Source organism: Ornithorhynchus anatinus, chromosome 16 (assembly GCF_004115215.2).
Source record: "Ornithorhynchus anatinus isolate Pmale09 chromosome 16, mOrnAna1.pri.v4, whole genome shotgun sequence".
Lineage (NCBI taxonomy): Eukaryota > Metazoa > Chordata > Mammalia > Monotremata > Ornithorhynchidae > Ornithorhynchus > Ornithorhynchus anatinus.
This window is the reverse complement of record NC_041743.1, coordinates 36,905,567-36,926,615: the sequence shown is the minus strand read 5'-3', so window position 1 is coordinate 36,926,615 and position 21,049 is coordinate 36,905,567.

Here is a 21,049-nt window from a genome sequence, read left to right as displayed (position 1 = left end):
AGGATTTTCTAAGCTGCCTTCCTCCTCCGAACCTTCCCCGCCTGCAAAATTATGTTCATACGAAACGTCGGCCTGTTGCATGTCACCACAGCTCTTCCTCCTTGCAGGTGGAAGCGCTTAGGGCTGCTGAAACAATACCCTTAATAAAGCAGCTGCCACTTGCATTTGACTCCACGAAGTGTCTCCTTCCTGCTGTCTGGGTGACTCACGGCGCCAACGCAATGAAGCAGGTTGCCGGTACTAAAATCGCCAGGTCGGACAGGTCACCGTTTTCGCTTGATTCGTGTGTCGACCGGCTCATCTAGCCCCGGGCGAATCCAAACCTGGCAGACCCAAGGATGGTCTCAGCTAGCCAGGCACACTGAAACAGGAGGGATTTTTTTTCTTTTAAGTTTTTTGCCAGCGCTTTGTTCATTCGTTTCTGAGCATCCAGAGCCAGTGTGTTTCTCGCTCCTCCATTTTGCAAACCTTGCTGACAGTGCTTAAGTCCTTCAAGCTTGAAAGCGCCCTTGACTTCAGCGGACAGTCAGAGGGACACCAGTTGCTGCTAGAATTAACCGAGCCCGGGGTAGGGAAGACACAGGCCCCGACCCCTGCTTCTGCAGCCTCTCAGCTGGGAAGGCCGCAGCTCTCCTAACGTGTCTGGCAACAGAGGCGACAGGCCACGCTCCAAGCGATGTACTACGGTCTCCATTTGGCCAATTCGGAGATCCTCTCCCCCACCCCCCCAGCTCCCAAAACACAAACACACACAGAAGCACACACGCAACACTCCACCCGGCCGCCGGCAGAGAGTGTTGAAAACGGGGAATTAAAAGACAACAGCCAGGATTTTTTGTCAAGTGGAAAGCCCCCTTTCTCATAGCTAGCCAGGAAGAAATCCTGACTTTTGCGAGTGTCCTTTTTGTGTGACTTAGATTGTGTATGGTTAAGGCACATCCTGGGGGACTTGCTTTCTGCCTCGGTTAGTATCCTTAACAAATATTTGGGGGGGCTCGGGGAGCTGCAGTGCGAACAGGTCTCAGGAGCATCACCCCACTCCTGACCTCCTCAGCCTCTGAGCACTTCACAAGAGGACGTGGATGGAAATTCCCCACTGCTTAAGAAAGCTTGCCCGGTCGGTGCTTTAATATGGGGAAAAGTCCACTGGGTGACTTAACTGAGCTAGACAGCAGGTTCCTGCTTCGTAAGAAGGAGAAGAAAAAGGCAACTTTGTTGCCTTTATCTTCTTCCCATCCTGTTCCTTGGACCTTAAGCCTATTTATTCCAACACAATCTGATAGGACTCAACAGCACAGTGAGGGAAGGAACATAATTCGGTAGAAAGATGGAAGAGCTCATTCTAAAGGAACCCATTTTGGGTCCCTCAAATTCCAATTCGAAACTGATAAAGGTGTAAGAAATCCCAGCGGTCCTGAGGTTTGGGTAGACTGGCAAATGTCTTTGGGTGCCTTACATCATTTTTAAGACGTATTGAGTTAGATTCTGCCCTCTACTCTCTTCCCATATGCAGTTCTTGTGAAACCCCGAGGGAGACTTTTGTGAGTAGCTGGCAGTTCAATTTGGCTTCACCGGTAGAATTATTGACAGCTATTGCAAGGATTTCCTTCTTACTTCATTTTGGAAACTTTTCAAGGGTTTTCTGAGTGTTCAAGGGCACACATTCAGGGGAAGGGTGAAAGCGATTTGAATGTATTTGATTTAGAAATTTTTTTAGGATTCCAAGATGGTTGCAGCATTTTGAATAGGTTGGGTTTTTTTGTGTGTGTGCTGGTTTTTTGTTGGTTTTTTTTTCTTTGGTTTGCTTGTATCCTGGGTGTGTTCCTGTAAGTTTAGCTCAAATGAGTCAGGACGAGAGGTGTACGGTGTAAGGGAAATCAGTTGGCAGTGTTGCCCTAGTGGCTAGGGATAAGGGGCTCTTGTCCTAATTCTGCCACTACTGACTTGCTGTGTGACCCTGGGCAAGTCACTTAACTATTCTGTGCCTCAGTTTTCCCAGCTGTTAAAATGGGGATAATAATTGTGACCTACCTCACAGGGCAGTTGTGAGGCAAAATTAATGCTTGTCATGCACTTTGGAATCTTACGAGAGAGGGGCTCTCCAAGCACCAAGTATTATTCCAGGGGAGGTGGTAGTGTATTCAAAGCCAAATGTCAATACCCCCAAACGGTATTATTAGCTTCTGTGTCTCAGAGAACAGGCGTCAGAGAACCTTGGACCCCGGTGGCGAAAGACTACGAGAGTTGAATCTTGAGAACGCATAAGCTCGGTTGCCATGAAAATTTGTGCAGGATACTTATATCTCGATCGGGTGGGATTTATTTCCTTTTTTGGTTTTGTTTTATTTTGGATGGTAGTATCTGTTTGTGACTGAAAAGTATACTTTTGAAATAATTTCTATTAATATTGACTCTGAAGTCTAGTTGTACTGATCTGAAGTTTTATTTGTTCATAATAAAAGTTAAGTAAATTTGAACGTGCCGTGTGTGGGAGTCCTTCACTGAGATTGGAGGTAGAGCCCGCCCCCCGCTCCCCACCCCTGAGGCTAGAGCGGGGCCTTCCCCACGTGCCGCACAGAGAAGCCGCGTGGCCTAGCGGATAGAGCCCGGGCCTGGGAGACAGGAGGACCTGGGTTCCGATCCCGGCCCCGCCATCCCTCTGCCGAGTGATCTTGGCCGAGTCGCTTGACTCCTCTGTGCCTCGCGTACCTCGTTTCGCTCCTTCGATCGTATTTACTGAGCGCTTACTGTGTGCAGAGCACTATACGAAGCGGGTCTGTAAAATCGGGAGGACGACTGTGAGCCCCACGTGGGACGGGGCGTGCGTCCAGCGTGGTTGGCTTGTATCTTCCCCCGTGCCGAGCACCTTGCCTGGCACCTAGTAAGCGCTTGACGAGTACCATAAAGAGAAGGATTAGACTTAGAGGGAGGCTGTGCCTTTAAGAGTGGAGTAGAAGACGAACTGGGCTGGGACTGACTCACTCCCAGAGCCCTGCCCGGGTCACACCCCTTTAACCCGGGCTGGGGAGAGGCCCTGGCTGGCCTTCCGAAGCAGGGTTACTGTAGGTTAAACCAGGCTCCTCGTCACCAGAGCTGCAGGAAGCCGACAGAGCAGCCTGCCACCCGTCACATCACGCCCGCCGGCCGGGCATCCCAGCCCCGGGGGAATGCCAAGTCCCCTTGTGGGTCACCGGGACTCAGAGACCTGAAACGCATGGCTAAGAACGGCGTGGAAATGCTTCTCCTCGAGCAGCCTGGCGTAGCGTTCCGATCCATCCTCGGAAATGCGGTGCCCTCTGGGGAGGAAGAGTAGCTTCCAGCCAGGGCGGGAGGCCCAGCAGCAAGGAGAGGGGCAAGTTTGGCAATGTCTGCCGGCCTCTGGCCTGGTGGAAAGAGTGGCTCTGGGAACTGCTTCGTGTGTCCAACCTGCTTAATTTGAATCTACCTCCATGCTTAGAAGAGTGCTTGGCACGTAGCAAGTGCTTAACGAGTACCGTAATTATTTATTATTATCATTATGTTCTTAAGGAGGAAATGGAGCCCCAGCTTCCGTGGCCAGCTCTGAAAACGACTACAACGAGGGGGCAAACTGCCTTATAAGAGGGGAGGTCGAGGCAGGAGAGAAATGAGTTCTATGCCTTCCTCCCCTCCTCCCAGAGGGCACTTTAGTGAGGACTGATACAAGCGTTTAGTATAGTGGTCTACACACAGTAAGTGCTCGATAAATATCATTGATTAAGAATAATTACAGCATTTATTAAGTGCTAACACTGCGCTAAATGCTGGGGTAGACACCAGGTTAGGATATCCTATCCCTGAAGCAATGTGGCTTAGAGGAAAGAGCCCGGGCTTGGGAGTCAGAGGACGTGGGTTCTAAACCCGTCTCCGCCACTAGTCTGCTGTGTGACCTTGGGCAAGCCACTTGGCTTCTCTGTGCCTCAGTTACCTCATCTGTAAAATGAGGATTAAGACTGTGAGCCCCACGTGGGACAACCTGATCACCTTGTATCTCCCCCAGCACTTAGAACAGTGCTTGGCACATAGTAAGTGCTTAACAAATACCACTATCATTATCTTCTACACTGTAAGCCCGTTGTGGGCAAGGATTGTCCCTCTTTATTGCTGAACTGTACTTTCCAAGTGCTTAGCACACAATAAGCACTGAATAAATACGACTGACTGACTGACTGACTGAATGACTGAATGACTGAATGAATGAATGAATGAATGGAGCACACCATCTCGGAGGTAGGGAGAGGCAGGAATCTTATCCCCATTTTACACTTGAGGGAACTGAGACCTAGAAATGTTAAGCGACTTGCCCATGGTCACAAGGTAGGCCAGCGTGGAGGGGGGACTCCAACCCAAGTCTCATGACTCCCAGACCTAGGCCCCACTGCCTCCAGGCGCTCAAGCGTGCTCCCATAGTTAACCAAGTCGCTCCCTCCTTTCCGCGTCTCCCGCCCCGCCCCCATCCATCCCAGGGGGCCCGCTGACCCCTCAACCTGCTCAGGGCCTCATCTCGCTGAAGCTGTCCTCACACTGGCCATCGGGCTCGCTGTCTGGTCGGCAAGAGGAATCTAACAGGGGGCAGCCAACTCCCGGCTCCAACTCCTGCCGCTTCCCACAGTTACGATCTGGGCGGTGCTCTGGTCATTTATGAAACACCCTCTAGGTGTCTCGCACTGTGCTCAGCGCTGGGGTAGATCTGAGAGCCTGAGGGCTCATTAGCCTCCCCGCTGGGTAAGTCAGGGGCCAGACTCTGGCCGGGGCATCACCCGGGCTGAGAAAAAGCCTCTCGGGCTCTGGGAAAGGGATGTCGGGGGGGAAGCCCCGATGACACCCAGGTTGTAAACTCCTGGAAGGCCGTGATCCCTTGTGTCTTGTTTCTGCTCTGATAATAATAATCGTAGTAGTATTTGTTAAGTACTTACTATGTGCCAGGCACTGTACTAAGCGCTGGGGTTGTACGTCATGGGGCTCACAGTCTTAATCCCCATTTTACTGATGAGGGTACTGAGGCACGGAGAAGCTAAGCGACTTGCCCAAGGTCACCCAGGAGACAGGTGACAGAGCGTACTCTCCCAAGTGCTTAGTACAGCGCTTCAAACTCAGTAGATGCCCGGTAAATACCATCCATGTTGATGACGATGCTAGCAGCTGGAGAAGTTGCTGTTTTGGGAGCAGAACAGGAAACTTGGAGGTGGGGAGCTGAGCATCAGCAGGGAGATGTCACCTGCAATGGTCCGTGGGCTTCCCAGAAGTCTACCCTTTCCCCGAGAAACCTCCCACCTCCTTGGGGGGGAAGCACCCTCGTGGCTAACTCGGACGTGGTGCAAGCTGACCGATGGGGCTTCAGGCAAGAGTCGCCTGTTCCCTCCACCTTCCACGGCTTGCCAGGGTGAGCTGGGACGGCAGGACGGGTTCATTCATTCCTTCATTCGTTCAGTCGTATTTATTGAGCGCTAACTGTGTGCAGAGCACCGTTGAAAGCGCTTGGAAAGTACAATTCAGCAACAAATAAAGACGATCCCTACCCACAACGGGCTTACAGTCTAGATGGGGGAGACAGACAACAGAACAGTGCAGGGCTGTCTTCCCCCCCGGCCCCGGCTCCCCGGCTAATAGGCAGCCACTGCTGGATCGATCGATCAATCAATCTACGGTATTTATGGAGAGCTTACCTTGTGCAGAGCACTGAACTAATTGCTAGGGAGAGCACATTACAACAGAGTTGGTAGCCTCGTTCCCCACCCACAACAAGCTAACAGTCAATCATACTTATTGAGCACTTGCTTTACTGTACTAAGCGCTTGGGTGATTACAATAAAACGATGAACAGACATAATTCCCTGCCCATGACAAGCTTACGGTCCAGAGGACAAGCTTACACTGGAGAATCCCAGTGGGTTTTTCCTTCCCACACACCTGGACTGGCTGGTCAACAGTCTCTAGGCTTGCCCCGATGGGGCTGGAGAGATGGGAAGGCTTGGCTGCCAGTGTCCCAACTGTTGGGTGCTCAGGAGAGGCTTGAGATGCAATATTAATCTATTGGTCGATCGATCAATGCTATTTATGGAGCGTTTACCGTGTGCCAAGCACTGTACTAAGCGTGTGGGAGAGTACTATACAAGAGTTGGTTAGACATGTTCCCTGCCCACAAGGAGCTTACAATCTAGAGGGAAGGGGAACAAGTGAAAGGTATTTTAACAACAGTCCTAGGAATGGGTGCCTGAGCGGGTATATTGTGAGGGTGTGCCTTTGACTGTGTTTGAGCGATTGGATGGATTATCCACTGTTTTCTATTATCCACGCTAGTACTTCCTTCCACTGGAATGGATAAAAGAGAGTCGACAGTCTACCGAACCAGCTCTGCAGGTTTGCCCCTCCTTGCCTCTAAGAGTTACTCTCCCGCTTTCCATACGTGTATGAGCAGGAGGCCCGATCACCCATAAATGTGACGCCAGTAGAAACCAAAAGTCCAGGAAGACTTTCAACTTCGTCCAGCAAGCCTTAGAAATTACCTCTTTACCTTCAATTAATATTGACTACTCACCTCTAGCCCCCTTTCCCCTCCAATCAGTTCAATACATGGTAGTCACAAGGAATTGCTTCTGTCCGTCCTTTTTCTGGCTTCAAGTTGGCACTGAACTTGAACTCTAATCCACACTGTTTCTGACTCTGTACCTTCCTCCTCCTTCTCCACTTAATCACTCTGTTCTCCTCATTCATCCTTTCCTTTTCCCCATTCCATTAGGCCTCTCCTCTCCTCAGTCCTGGCGCTCATCCTGGGTCCCTGAAGGCCGAGGAACGGTTTCATGTTGCCCATCTAACACGCTTCCCAAACACTCCCAAACTCAATCCAGCCCCAACATACTCTTCAAGGAGGTATGTAAGAGACACCAGTGGGTCCTAACAGGCTCCCCGTTGGCATCTGCAGTCTGCTGGGCTCCTATACTTTCCCCAGATTCCTTTGACTGAGAGGTTCTGCCCATTATGGAGTTGAACTCTCACTGATTGGGGAGTGGCTGCGTGTGGTTGCCAATATCACGATCACCAAAACTAAGAGCCCTCTGGCATCCAAATGCATTTGATGGCTGCCTTCATTCATTTCATTCCTATATCTCTCTCCCTCATCCCTACAGGCAGGGATTCCTTAACTTTATAGTATCAATCCATTAATCCATGGAATTTATTGAGTGCTTACTAGGTGCAAAGCGCTGTATTAAACACTTGGAAGAGTACACTAACGCAAGAGTTGGTAGATATGTTCCCTGCCCATAAGGAGCTTGTCGTCTAGAATACGGTCCCGTCGGGGCTTCTCATTTTCTTTTGCCTCACAGTGTGCACACCCCATCTCCTTTCATTATCCTCCAGTGTCTACCTCTGTCAGTCAATCAATAATATTTATCATTGTACTGTTGAATTGTACTTTCCCAAGTGCTTAGTACAGTGCTCTGCACCTAGCGAGTATTCAAGAAATACCACTGATTTTTTTAAGGTATTTGCTAAGCGCTTACTATGCATCAAACACTGTTCTAAGTGCTGGGGTAGGCACAGGTTAATTAGGTCGGACACGGTCCCTGTCTCGCACGGGGCTCACAGTCTAAGTAGGAGGGAGAACAGGTATCCCCATTATACTATTGAGGAAACGGAGGCACAGAGAAGTGAAGTAACGTGCCCAAGGTCACACAGCAAGCAATCGGCAGAGCAGGGATTAGAACCCAGGTCCTCTGACTTCCAAGGCCATGTTCTTTCCACTAGGCGATGCTGAGAGCTCACCGGGTGCAGAGCACCCTACTAAGCGTTTGGGACAGTACAATACAATGGAGTTGGTATGTACGATCCCTGCCTTCAAGAATCTTCTCCTTACCCCTTTAGCCCTGGCTCGTATTACAGTCTCACTTGTCTGGCAGCCTCTTTGGATCTTGAGGTCCCTTGCATGAACAAGGAAAGGATGCCAGAGATGGCTATAAAAACCCAGATTGGAGCACCCTGCAGGAGTTTGATGAACAATTAATTGTGGTTGCCCATTTGGCATCATGGTTCTTCAGACCCAAGGGGGGATGTGCCTGCAGCCACCCTACAGATGGAGCCAGAAAAACCTGAGCCCTTCTAAATATGGAAGAAAAAACATATTCACTTTGGCCCTACCAAGGGGCACGTCCATCTCCAAGTATTTGTAGTCTCCAGAAATTTCAGAGACTAACTTTAAACTCTCCCAAGTCCTTAGGCGGTGCTCTGCATATAGAAAGAGCTCAATAAATATTACTCATTGATCGACTGACTGATACTGGAAGGGTGAAATCCAGGTAATCCATTGAGTGACAGAAACCTGAGACTCCAACTCTCTAATAATAGGTGGCATGAGGTCAATCAATCCATTCTAGACTGTGAGCCCATTGTTGGGTAGGGATTGTCTCTATTTGTTGCCGAATTGTACTTTCCAAGCTCTTAGTACAGTGCTCTGCACGCAATAAGCGCTCAGTAAATATGATTGAATGAATCAACGGTATTTATTGAGCGCTTGCTCTGGGCAGAGGACTGTATCTAAGAGTCGGCAAACAAGTTCCCTGCCCACAACGAGCTCACGGTCTGAAGGCTACTGCCAACGAGTCTTCCCACCACTTCCCTGGAGGGACTCTCTTGTTGAAAGTTTGGCCATTGGAGCTTAGGATGCCCACATTGTTTCTGTCTGGTCTCCCTGGCCAGGGTTTAGAGTTGGCAGATTCCAGGAAGATCTTGCTAGGTGATCGGGTATGCATGAGGATGGGGACGACGATTCTACGGTGTGGGCACGTGACCACGGCCGGAGCCCAGCGGCTAAGATTTCCCCTCTGGAGGAGGGCCAGAGATCACCCCGAGGTGGGCCCCAAAGGGGAACAGTTCGGCTCTTGGTCAAACCAAGAGCTAAAAGAGCACCTGAAACAAGGCCTCTTCATGGAATGTTCTTCGTTCCTCAGTCCCCTGGAGCTTATGGAAAATGGGGCAGGATCTGGAGTCCCGCTGAGGCCAAAATGCCCGGAAGAAGCCTGTTAGGACTTGATATCACTCCCGGGTGGGCGAGGACGCTTGGGTACAGCTCTTCCTATCTCCCATCAACCTCCCCAGGGCAGCCGCCGTCTCTCTCCTAGAAGAGCTCCAAATGGAAGGCTGCTGGCTATCCCACCCCTAGCTTGGACTCGCTCCCTGCCATAGGGGCTGGTCCTTGTGGATCATACCCAGACTCGGATCTGGTATTCCCCACCCATTGTAATGGGAAGCAAGGGGAGTGAAAAAGTAATCCTTGCTGATAAGAAGGAAAGGGGGAATCTGACTCTTTTTATTTCATTACGAAAGCTCCGCCCTCCCCCCAAGATTTGCATCTAGAAATCATCAAAGGGGCACACAGGCCAGCTGTTGTTAATTGCGGTGATGGCTCACTAGGAGAGATGTGATCTCTACATTAAACTACTCCCAAATCATGTGACTCATCAAAAGCCAAAGCCAGTGGTGAAAAAGCCGCCGGCGGCGGAGACTGTGGAGCCATGGGGGGAGCTCCGCTCTCTTCAGTCACTACCCTGGAGCCGATGGGGATGCTATGTTCTGCTTCTGCAGTAGATCCGTGCTCCAACGAGCCAGACGGGGAGGCTGGAGCTGGGGCATCGGCCTGTGAGGGTGGGTAACGCCAGGATCGGCTCATAGCCTGACTGTGGGAGCAGAGGGCGGGTTGTGAAAGCGCCGGGTAGGTGTCTGGGGACATTACTGGGTACCTGTCACCTGGGTAGCTAGTCAAGGGCAAAGCACGATCGTGTTGTCATCCTCCCTGAAGGGCAGGGGCTGCCTTGAGCCGGAGGTCGAAGGTTAATGTTCCGATCACCCCCAGACACTGTCTGGTTACGTTCTAGAACTCGCTGACCCCTCAAGTCAGGCAAACCTACCCGTCGTTCCCCACCCGTCACCCTCTCCTATCCCTGAATCATCACGGGTGCCGTTCCTCGGCTTTGGAACGCTACCTACCTAGAGTCTGCTCCAACAAACCACATCTTCCCCATTTCAGAGCTAAACTCAATGCTCACCTCCTCCGGGAAGCTTTCCCAGACTCACCGCCGACACCCATCGGTCAAGTCGCTCCTGTCTCCCCTGGGGCCGGAAGCTGTTTCTGTCTGAGGCGGTGATGTCCCCCTCTAGTATCCCCTCACGCTGCCTCCCCATTTCCCAGGACCACCTCCCTTGGGTCAGGAATGTTCTATCTCGGAGGTGCACTGTGAGAAGATGGGGAGGGAAGCCTGAGAAGGGGGATATTTCCGTGGGTTTCGCTGCTGCTGCCCACTCCCCTTGGCAGACCGGTGGAGGCTCAGTGACTTGGGTGACATATCTCCCAGGTATTTGACGCTTACATCTACTTCTCCATCCAGCTGTAGTTTGGGTATTCTAAGTTTCTATGCTCCTGTCACTTGTATTTATAAGGATCTACCTCTTGTCCACCGGACTGAACCTTCCTTGAAGTCTTCGGTTCCTCCGTGACCCTCCTCGGGGTTTAGAGCAAGGCTAAGAGAGGAAGTTCAAGAAATGTCGCTGACTGACCCACTGACTGTCCTCTGCCACGCTCCACGAGGGACTTCTACTCCAAACCGGGTGAAATGTCACAACCTAGCAGAGTGGGAGCCGGGGCAGAGGCCCGCCGGGAAGCCCAGCTGCGACCGCAGGTTAATTCTCTTTACCCCCAGAGAAGGTGCTCCGATTCCCACCGGCTCTGGGCAATTACCTCAGGCCACCGGCCGCCACCAGCCGGCCCCACGGCATCCCGGCCTTCAGGAAAAAGCGAAGCTGGGATGGCGGACTTTCTGCCAGCCAGTTGGAGCTCGCGAAGGGCGCCCGGTTTTCCCTCCCCCTACGCCGGCAGTCTCCTACCGCTCCCCGTTTGCAGAAACTCACAAAGGCCCTGTGTGTGCCCTGCTGACTCACGGTTCGCAGCCTTCGCCAGTAGACTGAGTGGAACAGATCGGACTCCCCCAGCCCTCCACCCCTCGCCGCTGCCGTTTCCCACTGGGACGGGGGGTAGCCAGAGCCGCGGCATCAAACTGGTTCTCCCTCGTTCCGAGCCAGGGTAGGAAGACTTCTCGGCCCCCGTCGGAAGGGCGAGGAGGGGAAGCTGGGGGAGAGAGGTCGTTTACCCCACAACCAACCCGTTTGTTTATTCATTCCCTCCGTGCAAAGGGCAGGCCGCATTCTCCCCTGTCCCTGCCCCCGTAGGGAGAAGGTGAGGAAAACGACATCGGTTTGATTTCGGGAGGAAGAATGCTCATTCCTTCTGATCATCAACTCCCGAAGGGCGCCTGGTCTCCTCCCCTCTCTCTCCTCCCTGCCCCGTCCCCCTCTCTCCACCCTGCCCCTTCCCACAACTACGATCAAGAGATGGAAAGGGAAACAGCGTGGCCTAATGCAAAGAGCAAAGATCTGGGATCTAGAAGGACCTGGATTCTAATCCTAGCTCTGTCACTTGTCTGCCGTGTGACTTTGGGCAAGTCCCTTAGGCTTTCTTTAATCCCTATAAAAATGGGGATTAAAACGGTGAGCCTCGTGGGGAACGTGGTCAGTGTCGGACCTGATTAGCGTCTATCTCCCCTTTAGTGCCTGATACATAGTAAGCGCTTAAGAATAAAAAAAGGAAGTAATAATCATAATAATAATAATGGCATTTGTTAAGCACTTACTATGTGCAAAGCACTCTTCTAAGTGCTGAAGGGGATACAAGGTTGTCCCACGTGGGGCTCACGGTCTTCATTCATTCATTCATTCATTCATTCATTCATTCATTCGTATTTATTGAGTGCTTATTATGTGCACAGCACTGTACTGAGCCCTTGGAATGTACAGTTCGGCAACAGAGAGAGACAATCCCTGCCCAACAACAGTCTAAAAGGGGAGACAGACAACAAAACAAAACAAGTAGTCTGGCCTCAATATCATCAGAATCATAGATATACACACATAGATATATATATCAAATAGAATCATAGATGTACACACATCATTAACAAAATAAATAGAGTAATAAATACTGTATACAAATATGCACAAGTGCTGTGGGGAGGGGAAAGGAGAAGAGCCGAGGGGGATCTGGGAGGATGAGGTAACTGAGGCTGAGAGAAGTTGTCGGGTCGGGGTTTCCGAAAGGATTGGGGACCGGTTTTTTTGGGGGGGGGGTGATTTTTTTTTCCCCATCTGCTCGTCGCTCTCCTAGCTGATCCGTCACCACCCCCATTGTGTGCACACTGTCAGCTAAAGCTGGAGATCTGCGGGCAGGAATCGAAGTCTCCCGCCTCCTCCCGCCGGCTAGAGGCAGGTCGGCGGCGGTTGACATGAATGAAAGGGCAGGGCCTCCCCTCCCTCCCTCCCTCCCTCCCTTCCTCCCTTCCTCCCCTTCCCGTTCCCCTTCCCCCAAAGGTTACTATCGGTCAGAGACTCCAAGAGCGTGTTTACGTTGCCAACAGCCTACAGCTCCTGACCCAATGCGGGCCAATCAGTAGGCCGCCGGTCTTGTCTGATTCCTCCTGCTCCAATGGGGAGGAGATGGCCGCGTTTCATCTCCTCCTGTGAATCATCACACCGGCCCAGCTCCTGCTTAACCCCTCCTCGCCTGCAGCCGCCATCACTCTCCCTACCCCCCCAGCTCCGCCCTCCCCTCCTCCTGGACCAGGCCTAGGGCGGCCTCGCCTCTCAGCCCCACCTGGGACACCCTGCCAACCTGGAATCTCCCCCAGAGCTTAGAACGGCGCTTGGCACATAGTAAGCCCAGAAGATTAATAATAAGAATAACGATGTTGGTATTTGTTAAGCGCTTGCCATGTGCAGAGCGCTGGGGGAGATACAGGGTCATCAGGTGGTCCCACGTGAGGCTCACAGTCTTCATCCCCATTTGACAGATGAGGTCACCGAGGCACAGAGAAGTGAAGGGACTGGCCCACAGTCACACAGCTGACAAGCGGAGGAGCCGGGATTTGAACCCATGACCTCTGACTCCCAAGCCCGGGCTCTTTCCACTAAGCCGGACTGTAAGCCCGTCATCGGGCGGGGACTGTCTCTTTCTGTTGCCGAATTGTGCATTCCAAGCACTTAGTCCAGTGCTCTGCACATAGGAAGCGCTCAATACAAGCTCTGCGAATGAGTAAGCGCTTAACGAATATCCTTCTTCTTCTTCTTGTCCCGGAAAAGGCTGCAGCACAGCCTGGTAGGTAGGGCTCGGGCCTGGGGGGGCGGAGGAGCTGGGTTCTAATGCCGCCTCGGCCAGTCGCCTGCCGTGTGTGACTTGGGGTAAGTCACTTCACTGCTCTGGGCCTGTTTCCTCAGCTGTAAAGTGAGGATTATAATGATGAAAATGGTGATGATGGTGTCTGTTAAGCGCTTACTCTATGCCATGCACTATTCCGAGCTCTGGGATAGATACAAGGTTATCGGGTGGTCCCACGTGGGGCTCAGGATCTTAATCCCCATTTTATAGATGAGCTGGCTGAGGCACAGAGAGTGAAGTGACTCGCCCAAAGTCACACGGCTGACAAGTGGCGGAGCCGGGATTAGAATCCACAACCTCTGATGCCCAAGACCGTGCTCTTTCCACTAAGCCACGCTGCTTCTCTAAACCCTGAATTCTTCCACCTATACTGTGAGACCCTTGTGGAGCAGGGGCTGTTCCACAGTCTACCCCAGTGCTTAGAACAGTGTTGGGCATGTATTCAGCGCTTACCAAGTGCCATTATTATCAGTCTCTATTAGGGGGAGAAATGACCCATCTCTGTCCGTCTGAGAGGGATTTCTATGGCGGAGAAACCCAGGCTGAGAAACTGTGCCTTCCTACAAAGGCATTTGACTACGACAGTCTCAGTAGCCTCATTGAGAAGATTTTATGGCTCCTGCCTGAGCCCCTAGGGGCTGTGAGCGCTTAGTATGGTGCCTGGCACATAGTAAGCACTTAACAAGTACCATAATTATTATTATAAAGGGACCACTTCCACCCACTAGCCAACCTCGGGTCCTCCTTCAGGGGTATATCCCCCCTGTAGCATGGTCTCCTTCCCGACAGCTCGAACTGAGCACCTCAGGTCTGGAAGGCAGGTGGGGTCCGGAAGTTCGGGCAGAAGAGCCGGACACCTAAGATTAGCCCCTATCTATCCCTTCTAGACTGTGAGCCTGTTGTTGGGTAGGGATTGTCTCTATTTGTTGCTGAATTGTAATTTTCCAAGCACTTAGTACAGTGCTCTGCACACAGTCAGCGCTCAATAAATACGATTGAACAAATGAATGAATACTGAGGGCCTGTCTCAGCAAAAACAGAGCTCCTGGGGTTCTAGCCGGCTCTGCCCTTCCTGGCTCAAGTTGAGCCCGATGAATATGGGGGCCCGGGCCTGGACCGATCAGTATTTGTCCATTTGGTTTTGCCCCAGGCAGGATCTGGGTCTCAGCATGTACGGTGGTCACTTCACACGTGTTCAGTAGCCTACTAGCCCGGGGGAATTGTCCCAGCCTTTGGCCGGGAGATGGAACCGTTCTGCCCAAACCAGGTGGTCCAGATCCTGTCTGATTTCTGGCCCGGTTCCAACCCCTGGAGGGCCCCACAACCCCTGGAGTTACACCAGAGAGGAACAGTGGCCCATTCATGGGGAATATGGGAGATCGGGTAGAAAGAGGCCTTTCAAAAATTCCAGGAATTGCCTCTTGGATTCCCCACTTCCAGGTAGGGGTGAGATGCTGAAAGAAAACCCAAAAAGGTGCACGACTTCAAACCCCCTCAGAGAATTGCCATGAGCATAATTGTTACCATGTGAGGGTGTAAAGCAAAAGAGGGAGAGATTAGCTGGGTTAAACTAAGAGCCCAATCTCGGAGATTTATCCAACGGCCTATTTGGAGCTCGGTGAATGACAGATAGCTTCTCAACTCCAAGCGGAATTCAGCTGTCCTTACCACGCCAGGCTAATCTCACATCTCTTTGGTTCTCCCCCTTTCGCAATGGAGGGCTAGCTTCAAACACGTCCTCCCTCATTCTGGGCCGGACCACTGCTCGTTCGAGCTGGAGGGCACTCCTAAAGGGTTCCGAGATTTAAGGAAGGCTTGTCATTCTTCGAGTCCTCCCCTCTCCCCCCAGATGAAATCCCACCCGAGGCCCATGGTGAAAGAAAACAGATGATGTGCAAATCAAAATCATGCTATCGAGCCTTTTAGGTTTGACCAGATTTCTCTCTCTGACTTAATCCCCAGTTTCACAACCCCAGCTGTACTGTGGCACCTGCCAGGTCAAAGGCAGTATAAAGTAATCCAAGCCCTCCCCACTATCCGTGAGCTTAATAGTAATAATTCTCTAGAGCACATCTTCATTTTCCAAAGCACCTTTTCATTATGGAACTCATTTGGTCCTCATAACATTCCTGTGAGGTAGGGAGAGGTAGGTATTACTACATCCATTTTACAGAGAAGGAAACTGAGGTCCAGAGAAGGTGAGTGACTCGCTCGCGGTCACCTAACCAACGGGTAGCAGAGCCGGGACTCTGAAACACAGATCTGCCTCCCAGAGACACGCGTTTTCCACTAGACCGCACTCTCTCCCCTCACTCCAGCCTAGGAAACGGTCCAGCAAGATCATGAGCCAGGACTGAGGCACTGGCAGGAGGCCCATTTGGTATGCCAGCTCCCTTTCATGAGGAAGTTTAAAGGAAGTTAAAAATGTCACCGTCTTCACACTGTGACTCCATTCAAGGCCCAGGTTGCGATTAGTAATTCGATTAGTCGGTCGTATTTACTGAGCGCCTACTGTGTGCAGAGCACTGTATAAAGCGCTTGGGAGAATACAACATAACATAGTAGACACGTTTGCTGTCCACCGGCGGGATGATTCCCGCCTCTCCCTCCTCCGTTGCTCTGGCCCCATCAACCAAACGATCAATTTATTCATTCCGGAATGTGACCAGTCCCCGAGAAACAGGGTGAGCTACGGTCAGGCCTGTGATGCCTAGCAGAAGAGAAGAACGAGAGGCAGAAACTTTGCAAGAGAAGCAGCGGGGCTAATGGAAGAGCCGGGGCCTGGGAGTCGGAGGACCTGGGTTCTAATCCCGGCTCTGCCACTTGCCTGCAGTGTGGTTTTGAACTTTTCTGGGCCTCAGCCTCTTCATTTGTAAAATAGGGATTCACGACCTGTTCTCCCTCTGAGACCGGGAGCCCCATGTGAAACAGGGACTGTGTCCGACTCGATTGACTTGTATCTTCCCCGGCGCCGATACGGTGGTTGGTGCAGTTTAAGAGATACCACGATTATTATTATGATGATTATTACTGAAACGATCAAAGAGAGTGAGGGCATCATTAGGTTCAGAAACCACACCTGAGGTCAGCGAAAGGAGCGGATTTAAACTGACATTACAGCGCCTCCCTGAGGTAACGGGGGCCTCCCTTTCCCCTTTGAGGAATGTGGATCAGATCTCGGTCATAATAACGATGGCATTCGTTAAGCGCTTACTTTGTGTCAAGCACTGTTACCAAACCATCATCTAGCAGAAAGAGTAAATGAGGTACATAAGGCAGAAAGAAAAACGGCCCCACTGTGGCAAATGTAACTCCGGATCGTCCTACCCTTACAGTGGGAAGTTCCGGAAAAGGAATAGAAGTTCTCCCTGCCGGGACTGCTAAGCGCTCAGAAATTGAGAAATTTGGCAGAGAGAAGGGGAGGCATGGCAGATTGTCGCTGTGTATTTGCATAAATCAAAAAGAAGAGCACTTGTATGTCGACAGGCCCAGTAAACAGCATTTGGGTTTTCATGGGAGAAGCGAAGCCTCCTCCAAACGGGTGGGAAAATGGAAGGGCCCATGACAGACCCCGGGCTTACAGCCCACTGATCCATATGAAGTAGAGTGGAACTCTTGAGTTCTTTTGGAGTCTGCCTCTACAGCTCCCTTTGCCCCAATTCTAGAATCAATCTATCAGTGGTATTTATTGAGTGCTTACTATGTGCAGAGCACCCTACTAAGCACTTGGGAGAGTACAATACAACAGTTTGGTTTTTTACATGGTATTTGTTAAGCGCTACGTGCCAGGCACCGTGCTAAGCCCTGGGTAGATTCAAGCTGATCAGATCGGTCACAATTCCTGTCCCACGTGGGCTTACGATCTGAATTCCTATTTTATGGACGAGGTAAATGAGGCCCAAAGAAGTGAAATGACTTGCCCAAGGTCAGTGAGCTGGCAAGTGGCAGAGGCGGGATTAGAACCCAGGTCCTTCGGAACCCTAGGCCTGTGCTTTATTTGCTAAGCCTTGCTGCTACTCTAGAGTTGGTAGACATGTTCCCTGCCCACAAAGAGCTTAGAGTCTTGAGAGGGAGACAGATATTAATATAAATCAATACAGGCAGAAGGATTTTAGGCGGAGGGGAGAAAAACCTTTTTGGTGGGACCTATTGCCCACTCCAGGTAATAATAATAATAATGATAATAATGGTATTTCTTAAGCAGTTACTATGTGCCAAACACTGTTCTAAGTGCTAGGGGAGATACAAGGTTCTCAGGTTGTCCCAGGTGGGGTTCACAGTCTTCATCCCCATTTTACAGATGAGGTAACTGAGGCACAGAGAAGTTCAGTGACTTGCCCAAAATCACACAGCTGCCAAGTGGTGGAGTTGGGACCCACGTCCTCTGCCTCCCATGCCCATGTTCTTTCTACTAAGCCACACTGCTTCGTGGCTCAGTGGAAAGAGCACGGACTTTGGAGTCAGAGGTCATGGGTTCAAATCCCAGCTCAGCCACTTGTCAGCTGTGTGACTTTGGGCAAGTCACTTCACTTCTCGGTGCCTCAGTTACCTCATCTGTAAAATGGGGATTAAGACTGTGAGCCCCACGTGGGACAACCGGATTCCCCTGTGTCTACCCCAGTGCTTAGAACAGTGCTCGGCACATAGTAAGCGCTTACCAAATACCAACATTATTATTATTATTATTGTTATTCTCTCGAGGAAGTAGAACCCTCCCTCCTCAAATCCGGCAATTACTCTCCCCGCCTTCAGAGCCTTATTGAAGGCAAACCTCCTCCAAGAGGCCTTCCCAAACTAGGCCCCCATTCCTCTTCTCCCACTCCCTTCTACATCACCCTGATTTGCTCCCTTTGCTCTTCCCCCATCCCAACTCCAACGCACTTACGTACATATCTGTAATTTCTGTATTTGTTCTGATGTCTGTGACTCCCGGTCTAGACTGTAAGCTCGTGGTGGGCAGAGAATGTGTCTATTGTTATTATTATCATTAATAACAATAATAATAATAATGGCATTTGTCAAGTACTTACTATGTGCAGTCACTGATCCAAGCACTGTACTCTCCCAAGCATTCAGTACAGTGCTCTGTGCATAGTAAGCGCTCAATAAATACAATTGAATGAATGAACTCTCCTCCAGGGAATCACTGCAGGGACAGGTTCTCCTTTTTCCTCTACTAGAAGACAGAGAGGAAGTCCTTATACCCCCAATTCCACTATTTAAGAAGATATCTTCTACCTATCTGGATTGAACTGAGTTGGACAGCAAGCTCTGATGGTTTGGGCTTAAAAGAAATGAAGTTTTCTCAAGTCGGAGTTTCTGCTTTCTAATATCATTCCTCCTTGACCAGCTAGAACTATCCAGAGCTACAGGTGGCGGGGCCTGCTTCTTTCTCCCACTGAGACCTCCGGAGAAGTGCCTAGCAGGAGCCTTGTCGGACACAGAGAGGAGGAAGGTTTTAACTGGCTCCGGGAAGCAAGTAGCGCCTAGGCAGAGCCAGGAGAGAGGGAAGATAAACTGGAGTCCAGGTAATCGCACTGCCATCTTCTCTTGCCACGATCCTTCAACTCCTCCCCTTTCCCGGAATCCCATGGCTTCAGGACTGAGCTTCTGCTCCAGAAGGCTGAGTGACATTTTGATGCTCTACACGGGAGGGGGGATGATACCAAGTCCCATAGGACTCTGAGAGATAATAACAAAAGAAGGGCTATTAGTGGATCTAGCCCAGTGTCCTCTGATTACGAAAGGGACAGTGGGATGTTTGGAAGAACCGTGTGATTGATGGTTGCCCTCCTTGGCAGCCGTCCTAAGAATTATGGATTTACCAGCTAACTTAAATGCCCACTTTTAATTCTGTGTGCAGGGCCCAAATGTGAGGAAGGGATTTTAATTGGGGTGTGGACTGGGCTTCAGGCAGAAGGTGGGCGGCCTAGCGTAAAGAGCTCGGGCCTGGAAGTCAGATGACCTGCATTCTAATCCCGGCTCTGCCGGTTGCCTGCTGTGTGACCTTGGGTGAGTCAGTTAACTTCTCTAGGCCTCAGATTTTTCATCTGTAAAATGGGGATCAAATACCTGTTCTCCCTCCTATTTAGACTTTGAGATCCATGTAGGACAGGGACTGTGTCCAACATAATGGTTATATGGACTCCAGCGCTTACAACAGTACTTGTTACATAGTAAACACTTAAATATCATAATAATAATAAAAAATAATCACTGCATCTTTTTAACCTACTCTTGCCCTCTGGCATCACTAACTTTTTCTGTTACGGACCTCACGATCCTGAATTTATACAAAGCCTTCTAGAACCTATCAATATTTTCTACCTGCACAACTTCCTGTGGTTAAGAGATTCCTTAAAAATCTACAGATATGAGGTTTGGTTGTACTCGTCTCTTTGGAATTTTATCCTGATTTTGTAGGCCCATTTCCCCAGTTTGCCCAAGTTTCTTTGAAATCTATTCTTTAAATCCTCAAGGTCATCAGTAAAGATACTGAACCAAACTCATCTGGCGAGACTGTTAACTTCCTGAGGACGGAGATGGGGTTTACTATCTCTATGTATCCTCCCTGGTGCTTAGTACAGTGTTTTGCCCCCAGGAGGTGCTCAAAAAGTACTACTGATGGGGGGATCGATTGTCCCAAGAGGATCCTTGCAGAACCCCACTTGGCAGGTCCTCCCAGTCCGAAGAGCCCCTGGTGATACATCCTGCAGGGGAGACCCTAGAAGACCCTCCTGTCGGAAATAATAATAAATAGGGAAGCAGTATGGCCTAGTGGATAGAGCCCGGGCCTGGGAGTCAGAAGGACCTGGATTCTAATCCCGGCCCCCTCAGTTACCTGCAGTCACTTCACTTCTCTGTGCCTCAGTTACCGCTGTAAAATAGGGATTAAGCCTGTGAGCTCCATGTAGGACATGGACTGTATCCAGCCTGATTAGCTTGTATCTCTCCCAGCGTCTGCACACAGTAAGCGCTTAACAAATACTATAGCGAAAAGTATTAATATGCGATTGCTATTTGGCCTGCCCCTCGATTGCAGGTTCAGTGTCTACTTTTCACCGAGTCGTGTCTGGAGCTCTAGTATTTTGAGCTCCCCTAGGTAGTTGGGATTGATCACTGCACAGTTTGTTCTAATATCTTCCTTGGCAACAATGGCTGGTCGGTAATTACCAGGATGAAGGTGGGCAATTATTTGGCCCGGTGGGCTGCCTGCCCAATCTGAGCCTGGACGGCAAGCCGACCGAGGGAAGGGGTTGCGGTTTGAACTGCGGGGTGAAGTGGCAACGGGAACGCTGACCTGCCAGCTTGACCCCCGTGAGGCTGGCATGAGGGAACTGCTGAGGCGTCTGGGCCTTAACCACTCGGATCAGGGCTGCGCCTTAACTGGATCGTCCTGTATGACCCCAGCGCTTAGAATAGTGTCTTCCTCAGAGTAAGCGTTTGGTAGAAGTTAGAGCTAATGTCAAAAATGAAGTTTGGAGCTGGTGAGGATTTTACTTGGTGGGAAATGCAGCCACTTTTTCCTCCTCTGTGACTCCTTTGGGGGCCTGGATGGAGCCCCTGGTTCCTATTTCACCCACCCCTCTATTAAGGTCTTTCTTTTCCCTCCCTTTATAGAGAGGTACAGAGTTAATCCCGTTCAGCCCTCTGCCACTTCTCCTGATTCCTGTGAGTCTTCAAAAACAATAGCCAGTTGCTCTCCAATAACAATGCCTCTGTACCCTCTGTGTAACTGTGATTATGTAAATATATGTATATAGCTCCCTCCCTTTT